We start from the raw sequence: 13,274 nt of genomic DNA, 5'->3' as shown, positions 1-13,274 counted from the left end.
CCTTGTCTTGTTCCAGTTTTCAGAGGGAATGCTTTAACTTTTCCCCGTTCAGTATATTGTTGGCTATGGTTTGTCATAGATGGCTTTTATTACCTTTCAGTATGTCCCTTCTATGCTGATTTTGCTGAGGGTTTTAATCATAAAGCAATGCTGGATTTTATCAGATGCTTTTTCTGCATCTATTGAGATGATCATATGACTTTTTAAAAAATTTTATTATTATTATACTTTAAGTTTTAGGGTACATGTGCACAACGTGCAGGTTTGTTACATATGTATACATGTGCCATGTTGGTGTGCTGCACCCATTAACTTGTCATTTAGCATTAGGTATATCTCCTAATGCTATCCCTCCCACTTCCCCCACCCCACAACAGTTCCCTGTGTGTGATGTTCCCCTTCCTGTGTCTGTGAGTTCTCATTGTTCAATTCCCACCTATGAGTGAGAACATGCGGTGTTTGCTTTTTTGTCCTTGCGATAGTTTGCTGAGAATGATGGTTTCCAGCTTCATCCGTGTCCCTACAAAGGACACGAACTCATCATTTTTTATGGCTGCATAGTATTCCATGGTGTGTATGTGCCACATTTTCTTAATCCAGTCTATCGTTCTTGGACATTTAGGTTGGTTCCAAGTCTTTGTTATTGTGAATAGTGCCGCAATAAACATACGTATGCATGTGTCTTTATAGCAGCATGATTTATAATCCTTTGGGTATATACCCAGTAATGAGATGGCTGGGTCAAATGGTATTTCTAGTTGTAGATCCCTGAGGAATCGCCACACTGACTTCCACAATGGTTGAACTAGTTTACAGTCCCACCAACAGTGTAAAAGTGTTCCTGTTTCTCCACATCCTCTCCAGCACCTGTTGTTTCCTGACTTTTTAGTGATCACCATTCTAACTGGTGTGAGATGGTATCTCATTGTGGTTTTGATTTGCATTTCTCTGATGGCCAGTGATGATGAGCATTTTTTCTTGAGTTTTTGGGTGCATAAATGTCTTCTTTTGAGAAGTGTCTGTTCATATCCTTCACCCACTTTTTGATGGGGTTGTTTGTTTTTTTCTTGTAAATTTGTTTGAGTTCATTGTAGATTCTGGATATTAGCTGTTTGTCAGATGAGTAGGTTGCAAAAATTTTCTCCCGTTCTGTAGGTTGCCTGTTCACTTTGGTGGTAGTTTCTTTTGCTGTGCAGAAGCTCTTTAGTTTAATTAGATCCCATTTGTGAATTTTGGCTTTTGTTGCCATTGCTTTTGGTGTTTTAGACATGAAGTCCTTGCCCATGCCTATGTCCTGAATGGTGTTGCCTAGGTTTTCTTCTACGGTTTTTATGGTTTCAGGTCTAACATTTAAGTCTTTAATCCATCTTGAATGAATTTTTGTATAAGGTGTAAGGAAGGGATCCAGTTTCAGTTTTCTACATATGGCTAGCCAGTTTTCCCAGCACCATTTATTAAATAGGGAATCCTTTCCCCATTTCTTGTTTTTGTCAGGTTTGTCAAAGATCAGATAGTTGTAGATATGCGGCATTATTTATGAGAGCTGTGTTCTGTTCCATTGGTCTGTATCTCTGTTTTGGTACCAGTACCATGCTCTTTTGGTTACTGTAGCCTTGTAGTATAGTTTGAAGTCAGGTAGCGTGATGCCTCCAGTTTTGTTCTTTTGGCTTAGGATTGACTTGGCGATGCGGGCTCTTTTTTGGTTCCATATGAACTTTAAAGTAGTTTTTTCCAATTCTGTGAAGAAAGTCATTGGTAGCTTGATGGGGATGGCATTGAATCTATAAATTACCTTGGGCAGTATGGCCATTTTCACGATATTGATTCTTCCTACCCATGAGCGTGGAATGTTCTTCCATTTGTTTGTATCCTCTTTTATTTCCTTGAGCAGTGGTTTGTAGTTCTCCTTGAAGAGGTCCTTCATGTCCCTTGTAAGTTGGATTCCTAGGTATTTTATTGTCTTTGAAGCAATCGTGAATGGGAGTTCACTCATGATTTGGCTCTCTGTTTGTCTGTTATTGTTGTATAAGAATGCTTGTGACGTTTGTACATTGTTTTTGTATCCTGAGACTTTGCTGAAGTTGCTTATCAGCTTGAGGAGATTCTGGGCTGAGATGATGGGGTTTTCTAGATATACAATCATGTCATCTGCAAATAGGGACAATTTGACTTCCTCTTTTCCTAATTGAATACCCTTTATTTCCTTCTCCTGCCTGATTGTCCTGGCCAGAACTTCCAACACTATGTTGAATAGGAGTGGTGAGAGAGGGCATCCCTGTCTTGTGCCCGTTTTCAAAGGGAATGCTTCCAGTTTTTGCCCATTCAGTATGATATTGGCTGTGGGTTTGTCATAGATAGCTCTTATTATTTTGAGATACATCCCATCAATACCTAATTTATTGAGAGTTTTTAGCATGAAGCGTTGTTGAATTTTGTCAAAGGCATTTTCTGCATCTATTGAGATAATCATGTGGTTTTTGTCTTTGGTTCTGTTTATATGCTGGATTACATTTATTGATTTGCATATATTGAACCAGCCTTGCATCCCAGGGATGAAGCCCACTTGATCATGGTGGATAAGCTTTTTGATGTGCTGCTGGATTCGGTTTGCCAGTATTTTATTGAGGATTTTTGCATCAATGTTCGTCAAGGATATTGGTCTAAAATTCTCTTTTTTGGTTGTGTCTCTGCCAGGCTTTGGTATCAGGATGATGCTGGCCTCATAAAATGAGTTAGGGAGGATTCCCTCTTTTTCTATTGATTGGAATAGTTTCAGAAGGAATGGTACGGTACCAGCTTCTCTTTGTACCTCCGGTAGAATTCGGCTGTGAATCCATCTAGTCCTGGACTGTTTTTGGTTGGTAAGCTATTAATTATTGCCTCAATTTCAGAGCCTGTTATTCGTCTATTCAGAGATTCCACTTCTTCCTGGTTTAGTCTTGGGAGGATGTATGTGTCGATGAATTTATCCATCTCTTCTAGATTTTCTAGTTTATTTGCGTAGAGGTGTTTATAGTATTCTCTGATGGTAGTTTGTATTCCTGTGGGATCAGTGGTGATATCCCCTTTATCATTTTTTATTGCGTCTATTTGATTCTTCTCTCTTTTCTTCTTTATTAGTCTTGCTAGCGGTCTATCAGTTTTGTTGATCTTTTCAAAAAACCAGCTCCTGGATTCATTAACTTTTTGAAGGGTATTTTTGTGTCTCTATTTCCTTCAGTTCTGCTCTGATCTTAGTTATTTCTTGCCTTCTGCTAGCTTTTGAATGTGTTTGCTCTTGCTTTTCTAGTTCTTTTAATTGTGATGTGAGGGTGTCAATTTTAGATCTTTTCTGCTTTCTCTTGTGGGCATTTAGTGCTATAAATTTCCCTCTACACACGGCTTTGAATGTGTCCCAGAGATTCTGGTAAGTTGTGTCTTTGTTCTCGTTGGTTTCAAAGAACATCTTTATTTCTGCCTTCATTTCATTATTTACCCAGTAGTCATTCAGGAGCAGGTTGTTCAGTTTCCATGTAGTTGAGCGGTTTTGAGTGAGTTTCTTAATCCTGAGTTCTAGTTTGATTGCACTGTGGTGTGAGAGACAGTTTGTTATAATTTCTGTTGTTTTACATTTGCTGAGGAGTGCTTTACTTCCAACTATGTGGTCAGTTTTGGAGTAGGTGTGGTGTGGTGCTGAAAAGAATGTATATTCTGTTGATTTGGGGTGGAGAGTTCTGTAGGTGTCTTTTAGGTCCGCTTGGTGGAGAGCTGAGTTCAATTCCTGGGTATCCTTGTTAACTTTCTGTCTCGTTGATCTGTCTAATGTTGACAGTGGGGTGTTAAAGTCTCCCATTATTATTGTGTGGGAGTCTAAGTCTCTTTGTAGGTCACTCAGGACTTGCTTTAGGAATCTGGGTGCTCCTGTATTGGATGCATATATATTTAGGATAGTTAGCTCTTCTTGTTGAATTGATCCCTTTACCATTATGTAATGGCCTTCTTTGTCTCTTTTGATCTTTGTTGGTTTAAAGTCTGTTTTATCAGAGATAGGATTGCAACCCCTGCCTTTTTTGTTTTCCATTTGCTTGGTAGATCTTCCTCCATCCCTTTATTTTGAGCCTACATGTGTCTCTGCACGTGAGATGGGTTTCCTGAATACAGCACACTGATGGGTCTTGACTCTTTATCCAATTTGCCAGTCTGTGTCTTTTAATTGGATCATTTAGCCCATTTACATTTAAGGTTAATATTGTTATGTGTGAATTTGATCCTGTCATTATGATGTTAGCTGGCTATTTTGCTCATTAGTTGATGCAGTTTCTTCCTAGTCTTGATGGTCTTTACAATTTGGCATGTTTTTGCAGTGGCTGGTACCGATTGTTCCTTTCCATGTTTAGTGCTTCCTTCAGGAGCTCTTTTAGGGCAGGCCTGGTGGTGACAGAATCTCTCAGCATTTGCTTTTCTTTAAAGTATTTTATTTCTCCTTCACTTATGAAGCTTAGTTTGGCTGGATATGAAATTCTGGGTTGAAAATTCTTTTCTTTAAGAATGTTGAATATTGGTCCCCACTGTCTTCTGGCTTGTAGAGTTTCTGCCAAGAGATCAGCTGTTAGTCTGATGGGCTTCCCTTTGTGGGTAACCCGACCTTTCTCTCTGGCTGCCCTTGACATTTTTTCCTTCATTTCAACTTTGGTGAATCTGACAATTATGTGTCTTGGAGTTGCTCTTCTCAAGGAGTATCTTTGTGGCATTTTCTGTATTTCCTGAATTTGAATGTTGGCCTGCCTTGCTAGATTGGGGAAGTTATGCTGGATATCCTGCAGAGTGTTTTCCAACTTGGTTCCATTCTCCCCGTCACTTTCAGGTACACTAATCAGACGTAGATTTGGTCTTTTCACATAGTCCCATATTTCTTGGAGGCTTTTTTCGTTTCTTTTTATTCTTTTTTCTCTAAACTTCTCTTCTCGCTTCATTTCATTCATTTCATCTTCCATCACTGATACCCTTTCTTCCAGTTGATCGCATCAGCTACTGAGTCTTCAGCATTCGTCACGTAGCTCTCGTGCCTTGGTTTTCAGCTCCATCAGGTCCTTTAAGGACTTCTCTGCATTGGTCATTCTAGTTATCCATTCGTCTAATTTTTTTTCAAAGCTTTTAACTTCTTTGCCATTGGTTCGAATTTCCTCTTGTAGCTCGGAGTAGTTTGATCGTCTGAAGCCTTCTTCTCTCAACTTGTCAAAGTCATTCTCTGTTCAGCTTTGTTCCATTGCTGGTGAGGAGCTGCGTTCCTTTGGAGGAGGAGAGGCACTCTGATTTTTAGAGCTTCCAGTTTTTCTGCTCTGTTTTTTTCCCATCTTTGTGGTTTTATCTACCTTTGGTCTTTGATGATGGTGATGTACAGATGGGTTTTTGGTGTGGATGTCCTTTCTGTTTGTTAGTTTTCCTTTTAACAGACAGGGTCCCTCAGCTGTAGGTCTGTTGGAGTTTGCTAGAGGTCCACTCCGGACCCTGTTTGCCTGGGTATCAGCAGTGGTGGCTGCAGAACAGCGGATATTGGTGAACCGCAAATGCTGCTGCCTGATCGTTCCTCTGGAAGTTTTGTCTCAGAGGAGTACCCAGCTGTGTGAGGTGTCAGTCTGCCGCTACAGGGGGGTGCCTCCCAGTTAGGCTACTCGGGGGTCAGGGACCCACTTGAGGAGGCAGTCTGCCCGTTCTCAGATCTCAAGCTGCAGGCTGGAAGAACCACTACTCTCTTCAAAGCTCAGTTGGAAATGCAGAAGTCACCCGTCTTCTGCATCGCTCACGCTGGGAGCTGTAGACTGGAGCTGTTCCTATTTGGCCATCTTGGCTCCTTCTGACTTTTGTTTTTAATTCTGTTTATGTGGTGTATCACATTTATTGACTTGTGGATATTAAACCATTCCTGCATTCCTGGTATGAAACCCACTTGATCATAGTGGATTATCTGTTTGATATGCCATTGGACTCTGTTAGCTTTTATTTTTTTGAGGATTTTTGCATTTGTGTTCATCAGGGATATTGGTCTGTAGTTTTCTTTTTTGTCATGTCTTTTCCTGGTCTCGGTATTAGGGTGATACTGGCTTCATAGAATGGTTTAGGGAGAATTCCCTCTTCCTCTGTCTTTTGGAATAGTGTCATTAGGATTGATACCAGTTCTCCTTAGAATATCTGATAGAATTTAGCTGTGAATCCATCTGGTCATGGACTTTTTTTGTTGGCAACTTTTTAATTACCATTTCAATCTCATTTCAATAACAGTGAGATTATTGGTCTGTTCAGAGTTTCTATTTCTTCCTGGTTTCATCTAGGACGGTTGTACATTTCCAGGAATTTATCCATCTCCTCGAGGTTTTCTAGTTTTCTAGTTTATATCTAGTGATATTGGTTGTAGTATCTCCCGTTTTGTTTCTATTTGATCTTATTTGCATCTTCTCTCTTTTCTTGGTTAATCTTGCTAATGGCCTATCGATTTTATTTATCTTTTAAAGAACCAGCTTTTTGTTTCATGTATCTTTTGTATTTTGCAGGGGTGGGGTTTCAAGTTCATTTAGTTTTGGTCTGATCTTGGTTATTTCTTTTCTTCTGCTGGGTTTGGGTTTGGTTTGTTCTTGTTTCTCTGGCTCCTGAAGTGTGACCTTAGAGTGTCTATTTGTGCTCTTTTAGACTTTCTGATGTAGGCATGCAATGCTATGAACTTTCCTCTTAGCACCACCTTTGCTGTATCCCAGTGGTTTTGATAGGTTATGTCACTGTTATTGTACAGTTCAAATAATTTTTCAATTTCCATCTTAATTTTATTGTTGACCGAACAGTCATTCAGAAGAGGTTATTTAATTTCCATGTATTTGGATGGTTTTGAGGGTTCCTTTTGGAGATGATTTCTAATTTTATTCTACTGTGTTCTGAGAGAGTACTTGCTATAATTTAAATTTTCTTAAATTTGTTGAGACTTGTTTTGTGGCCTATCATATGGCCTATCTTGGAGAACGTTCCATGTACTGTTGAATAGAATGCATATTCTGCAGTTGTTGGGTAGAATGTTTTGTAAATATCGTTAAGTAAATTTGTTTGAGGGTATAGTTTAAGTTCATTGTTTCTTTGTTGACTTTCTGTCTTGATGACCTGTCTAGTCCAGTCAGTGGAGAATTAGAGGCCCCCACTATTACTATGTTGCCATCTATCTCATTTCTTGGGTCTAGTAGTAATTGTTTTATAAATTTGGTAGTTCCAGTGTTAGGTGCATATATATTTAGGATTGTGATATTTTCCTGTTGGACTAGTCCTTTTATCATTATATAACATCCCTCTTTGTCTTTTTTAACTGCTGTTGCTTTGAAGTTTTTTGTCTAATATAAGAATAGCTATTCCTGCTCACTTTTGATGTCCATTTGCATAGAATATCTTTTTCCACTCCTTTAACTAAAGTTTATGTGAGTCCTTATGTGTTAGGTGAAATCTCTTGAAGGCAGCAGATACTTGGTTGGTGACTTCTTAGCCATTCTGCAATTTTGTATCTATTAAGTAGAGCATTTAGGCCATTTACATTCAATGTTAGTGTTGAGATGTGAGGTACTATTCTATTCATTGTGGTATTTGTTGCCTATATATCTTTTTTTTCATTGTGTTGTTGTTTTGTAGGTTCTGAGATTTATGCTTTAAGGAGATTCTATTTTGGTATATTTTGGGGATTTGTGTCAAAATTTAGAGCTCTTTTTAGCAATTCTTGTAGGGCTGGCTTGGTAGTGGCAAATTCTCTCAGCATTTATTTGTCTGGAAAATATTTTTCCTTCACTTATGAAGCCTAGTTTTGCTGGATACAAAATTATTGGCTGCTAATTGTTTTGTATAAGGAGGCTAAAAGATAGGAACCCCAGTCCCTTCTAGCTGTTGGGTTTCTGCTGATTAATCTGCTGTTAATCTGATAAGTTTTCCTTTATAAGTTACCTGATGCTATTCTCCCACAGATCTTAAGATTCTTTCCTTCATCTTGACTTTAGACAACTTGATGACTATGTGCCTAGGTAATGATCTTTTTGCAATGCATTTTCTGGGTGTTCTTTGAATAGTGGTTTTCCTGTATGTCCTAAATTATTGTCAGTTTGATTCCATGCCATATACATCATTCCTTCCTTTTTAACAGAATCCCAATTTTTTGAGGGAAAGTAACATACAAGGTGAGAAACTAAATTTTTTAGCTTACTTTGCAGATACAGGTAGCCTTGACACTAAGTTCTGGGAAAAGCACATGGGTCACAGTTACTGTGTGAAGGTTCTAGGAATGTTTTCTTGTTGTTGTTTGTTTGTTTTCATTTGCATGGTGGATAGGCCTCCTTTGTTCTTCCCCCTTTATGAGGATATTTTTTCCTGGAATGTGGATATTAATACTTTATAAAAGAAATTACTTAAAATACTAGGCCAGTGAAAATTAATAAAGAGGAAGTGGAAGAATGATTATCTGTCAAGCTGTCTGATGTCAAGGTGGTTAATGAGGACAGTGATCCAAACTGAAAGTAGCCTTCAAGACTTTATTCACTTGCTATGATAGTTCAGGCAACAGACAAAGAAAAAGTGCCAGCTCCTCAGTGTTTCATTTCACTCCATGCAATGGCATTGGGTGAGGGCCAGTCCGATGACAGGCAAGGCAGGTGGGTGGGTAGAGAATGCCTCACTGCTGAAAAGCACTGAACAAAAGGCTTCTGCCATTTATGGACCTACGCTAGGCCTACAGGGAGGAAAAGGGAAGGGCTAGCCGTGGAAAAGTACTGGGTCAAAGGGGAAAAGTGTCTTAGTCAGGGGCCCCTTACAATGACATCTCCATGGAGGCACCCACCTTATAAGGAGGTCTCTGAGTGGAGGCACCTGGACTAAGCCTGCTGAATGTATAAGCAATGATGGCCCTAGGCAGGGGTTGGGAGCTGAGTACTTGTCTGCAGCTGTCCAGAGACTACAGTGCATTGACTGTGCATCAAATCTGATGTGGGTAGGGCAGTTTTCCCCCATGAGGCCTCCTAAGCAGAACTTGTGGTTGGACTTGAAGTATCACACACAGGAATTTGGCCTGGAACCAGACTCCTCATTACCAAGTAAGGTGGAATTTAAAGTTAAAAGGAATAACAGGCATAAAAAAAGGATGTTACATAATGATAAAAGTCACAACTGATTAAAAAGATCTTATAAATCCCTTTGAGACAGAGCAGGGACCCCTCTTAGTGGCTTATAGCTCCCCTACCTTGAAAGCATGAAAATAAAGGAAAATCTTGAGTTCCTTCAAGGGAAATTCCAGATACCTAGTGAACTCTGGGCAGTAAATGAGCAACTTCATAAGCAAGGTTATAGTAGCTTAAAAATGATATCAAGGTAGTTAGAGTCATAAGATGTTTTGTTCCATATAGAAACTAAAGATAAAATCTTAACATGTGTCCTTGAATTACTTTTCAGAAACCTGTACCCCTGTCAAATGGATGCACTGGCACATACATAGACCTCAGATAAGGGGGAAACAGAGGACTGAACTCTGACTACCCTTCTTTGTTCTAAAATTCTTCTTGAGGGGCTTGGAGGAAGTCACACCCATGAGGCAGTGCTAATTCTTTTCTGCTGACCTGAAATTTTTAAACAAAGCTTCTCTTTCTTAACCATTTACAAATCAGAAAATCTTTGAATTAACCTAAGATCTGTAAGACCCCATTTTAAGATATTCAGCCTCTTTAGGTCAAACCAATGTATAACCTCCACATATGGATTTATGACTTTGCCCATCACTTCTGTCTCTCTACCTTTAAAACCCCTTACTTGTAAGCCATTGGGGAATTCAGGTCTTAGCATGAGCTACCTAATTCTCTTTGCTTGGTGCCCTGCAAATAAATGCCTCACTTTCTTTGTTTTTTTTTTTTTTTTTTTTTTTTTGAGACGGAGTCTCTCCCTGTCGCCCAGGCTGGAGTGCTGTGGCGTGATCTCGGCTCAGTGCAAATTTTGCCTCCTGGGTTCAAGCAATTCTTCTGCCTCAGCCTCCCAAGTAACTGGGATCAGAGGCGTGCACCACCATGCCTGGCTAATTTTTGTAGTTTTAGTATAGATGGGGTTTCGCCATGTTGGACACGCTTGTCTCAAACTCCTGACTTCAGGTGATCTGCCTGCCTCAGCCTCCCAAAGTGCTGGGATTACAGGCGTGAGCTACTGTGCCTGGCCAAATGCCTCACTTTCTCTCACTGCAGCCCTGATGTCAGAGTTTGGCTTTGCAGTGCTGTGTAGGCAGGCCCAGGTTTGATTCGGTAATACTTTGAACCAAAAACTATAGTGGTTAAATACACAAAAGTATTAGAAATTCAAGAACATGATTTTTTAAAAAAGCATCTATAGTGGGAGATAGCATCATAACTGTGATACATATGGAATTAAATTTTAACAGGCTTGTATATGTATACAAATATACATACATGTACCTGTGTGGATATATGTCTATGTGTGGATATATGTCTATAAGTATGTGAACATATATGGCAACTGTCTCAAACTAGTTTAGTAGCATTTTATTTTTGTTGCTGCCAAGGAAGACAACCATTCAACTCAGGATCTGGTTTTGGTTAGGTACTTTTTAGAACATTATTTGTTGTCATGAATTACAGTTCTCATATTGTGATCAATAACTAATATGTTTAATATTCATTTAGATTTACTCTCATATTTATTTGTATTTTCTGGTGTAGTCTTTTTCTTGCATTTTCCTTCTGTTTGAAGAATTCCCTATTAGTATTATTTTTGGTGAATATTTGGTAAGAACCAAGAGTTTTTATATGAGAGAGTATTTTGTCTTCATTTTTGAAGGGTATCTTCGCTGGGTATAGAATTCTAGGTTAATAGATATTTTCCCTTTTTCTTCACTACTTGAAGTAGTGGACATTTCATTCTTTTGTCTCTTGGAGTTCATCATTTACATTGAAAATCAGCCATTAACTAGTCTTATTGCTCTGTAGAGGAGAAATGGTCTTTTTCTCCTTTTCAACAGTTTTACAACTCTCTTTTTTTTGTTGTTGTTGTTGAGATGGAGTCTCGCTCTGTTGGCCAGGCTGGAGTGCAGTGGCATGATCTCAGCTCACTGCAACCTCCACCTTCCAGGTTCAAGTGATTCTCTTGCCTCAGCTTCCCGAGTAGCTGGGATTACAGGTGCCCGCCACCACGCCTGACTAATTTTTTGTATTTTTAGTAGAGACGGGGTTAGCCAGGATAGTCTCGATCTCTTGACCTTTTGATCTGCCCGCCTTGGCCACCCAAATTGCTGGGATTACAGGTGTGAGTCACCGCACCTGGCCCTACAACTCTCTTAAAAGAAAAGATGGCCATCGTATTGGGGCTTTGTGATCAAGGAGGAAAGAAGTAAAAGGTGAGGTCAAAGAGTTAATGGTACAAATCATGTAGACCTTACAGGTTATGGTAAAGACTTTGGATTTTATTTTGAGTGCTATGGAAAGCCATGGAGTGTTCTAATCAGAAAAGCAGCATGTATCTGATGCAAGTTTTGAAAAGATCAAATTTGAGTTCCCTATTGGGAATAGATGTTAGGAAGGCCAGTTAGTGCATTGTAATAATCATGTAGGTGAGAGATGGTGGTGGTTTAGACTAAGGAGTGGTATAAAACTATTTTAAAATCATAAAAGAGTAATCAAATAGTTTTTCAGTATTTGTTATTATAATAATATATGTTTTCCTTCCTTAGTCTGTTGACATGGGGAATGATGTAGATTTTTTAACATTAAACCATCCTTGCATTCTTGGGATACCACCAATTTGATAGTATACTTTTTATATATTTATGAATTCGGTTTGCTAGAATTTAGAAATTTATAATTTATTATGTCTATGTTCATGAGCAAGTTTAGAAAAATACTTTTGTTCTTTATACCAAACTTTTCTGGTTTGATATCAAGAGTATACAATGAAACTGGCTTTATATGAGGAGTTGGGAAGTATTCTTTTCCAAGTTTCTATAGCATTTTAAGTTCAAAAGGACTTATTTATTCCTAGAATATTTGTTTGTTAAAACTATAAGGGAATGGTATATTTTTAATAGGTAGATTTTAAACTCAAAATCAATTTCTTTAATGCTTATATGTATACTTACCTTGATCAAATTTGCTAGAGGCTTGTCTGTTTTTTAAAATACATATATATTATTATTTTTTTCTTTTTTTAAATTTTATTTTATGGCCAGATGCAGTGGCTCACACCTGTAATCTCAGCACTTTGGGAGGCCGAGGCAGGCAGATCGCTTGAGCCCAGGCATTTGAGACCAGTGTGGGCAATATGGTGAAACTTGTCTCTACTAAAAATACAAAAAAATTAGCCAGGCAAGGTGGCACATGCCTGTAGTCCCAGCTACTTGGGAGGCTAAGGTTGGAGGATCACTTGAGCTCAGGAGGTCAAGGCTGCAGTGAGTCAAGATTGCACCACAACACTCCAGCCTGAGCAATGGATTTAAGCCCTGTCTGAATTTTTTTTTTTTTTTTTTTTAATTTAGGGGGTACATGTAGATGTTTGTTGCTTACTGGTGGGGATTGGGCTTCTAGTTATACCCACTACTCGAATAGTGAACATTGTACCTGATAATGAAGTGGCATTGTTTATCTGGGGGAAATACCTGAAATTCGTTGTTTCACACTAACGAAATTGAAGACGCAGACACACACAAAGTGGCTTTAATGGTGGAAAGTTTAATACATGAAAGAAAGAAGAGACAGCTTCCTCATGCAGAGGAAGGGGGCCCAAGCGGGTTTCTGAGTTTGGGGCAAGATGTGGTTGGTTTTATAGATGAGCTTCAGGAGGCAGTATTTGATTTATATAGGGTCCAGAGGATTGGTTGGACCAGGTGTGCTATTTACACAGCATGTGAGGCAGCTGGCCTTCCCACCCTAATCTTTTACTATGCAGATGGGGTCTCTACCTGGCTGATGCCATGACACTTGCACACGTGGTGACAAAGAAAAAGGAGGAGAAAACCTCCATGTTGAATATACCTGGCTTTCAGGTATCCCTTTTCTATTGGCACAGCTGCAGGCATTCACCTATGCAAGCTTCCACCTTGCTTATCTATGCTTGCAGCTTGACTTTTCAAAAAGGCTGCTTTTTGTTAGAAAAGAAATGATTTGGGGGCTGCTTTTTTATTAAAAGAAAATTCCACTGAGATCTCTTCTACCGTTACTAACTGCCTAAGTAACTCCCTTTTAGCTCCTATATCAATAGGTTATTTTTCAGTCCTCCCCGTCTCCTACCCTCTCCCC

Source organism: Pongo abelii, chromosome 3 (genome assembly GCF_028885655.2).
Source record: "Pongo abelii isolate AG06213 chromosome 3, NHGRI_mPonAbe1-v2.0_pri, whole genome shotgun sequence".
Classification (NCBI taxonomy): Eukaryota; Metazoa; Chordata; class Mammalia; order Primates; family Hominidae; genus Pongo; species Pongo abelii.
This window is presented reverse-complemented; position numbering follows the sequence as displayed.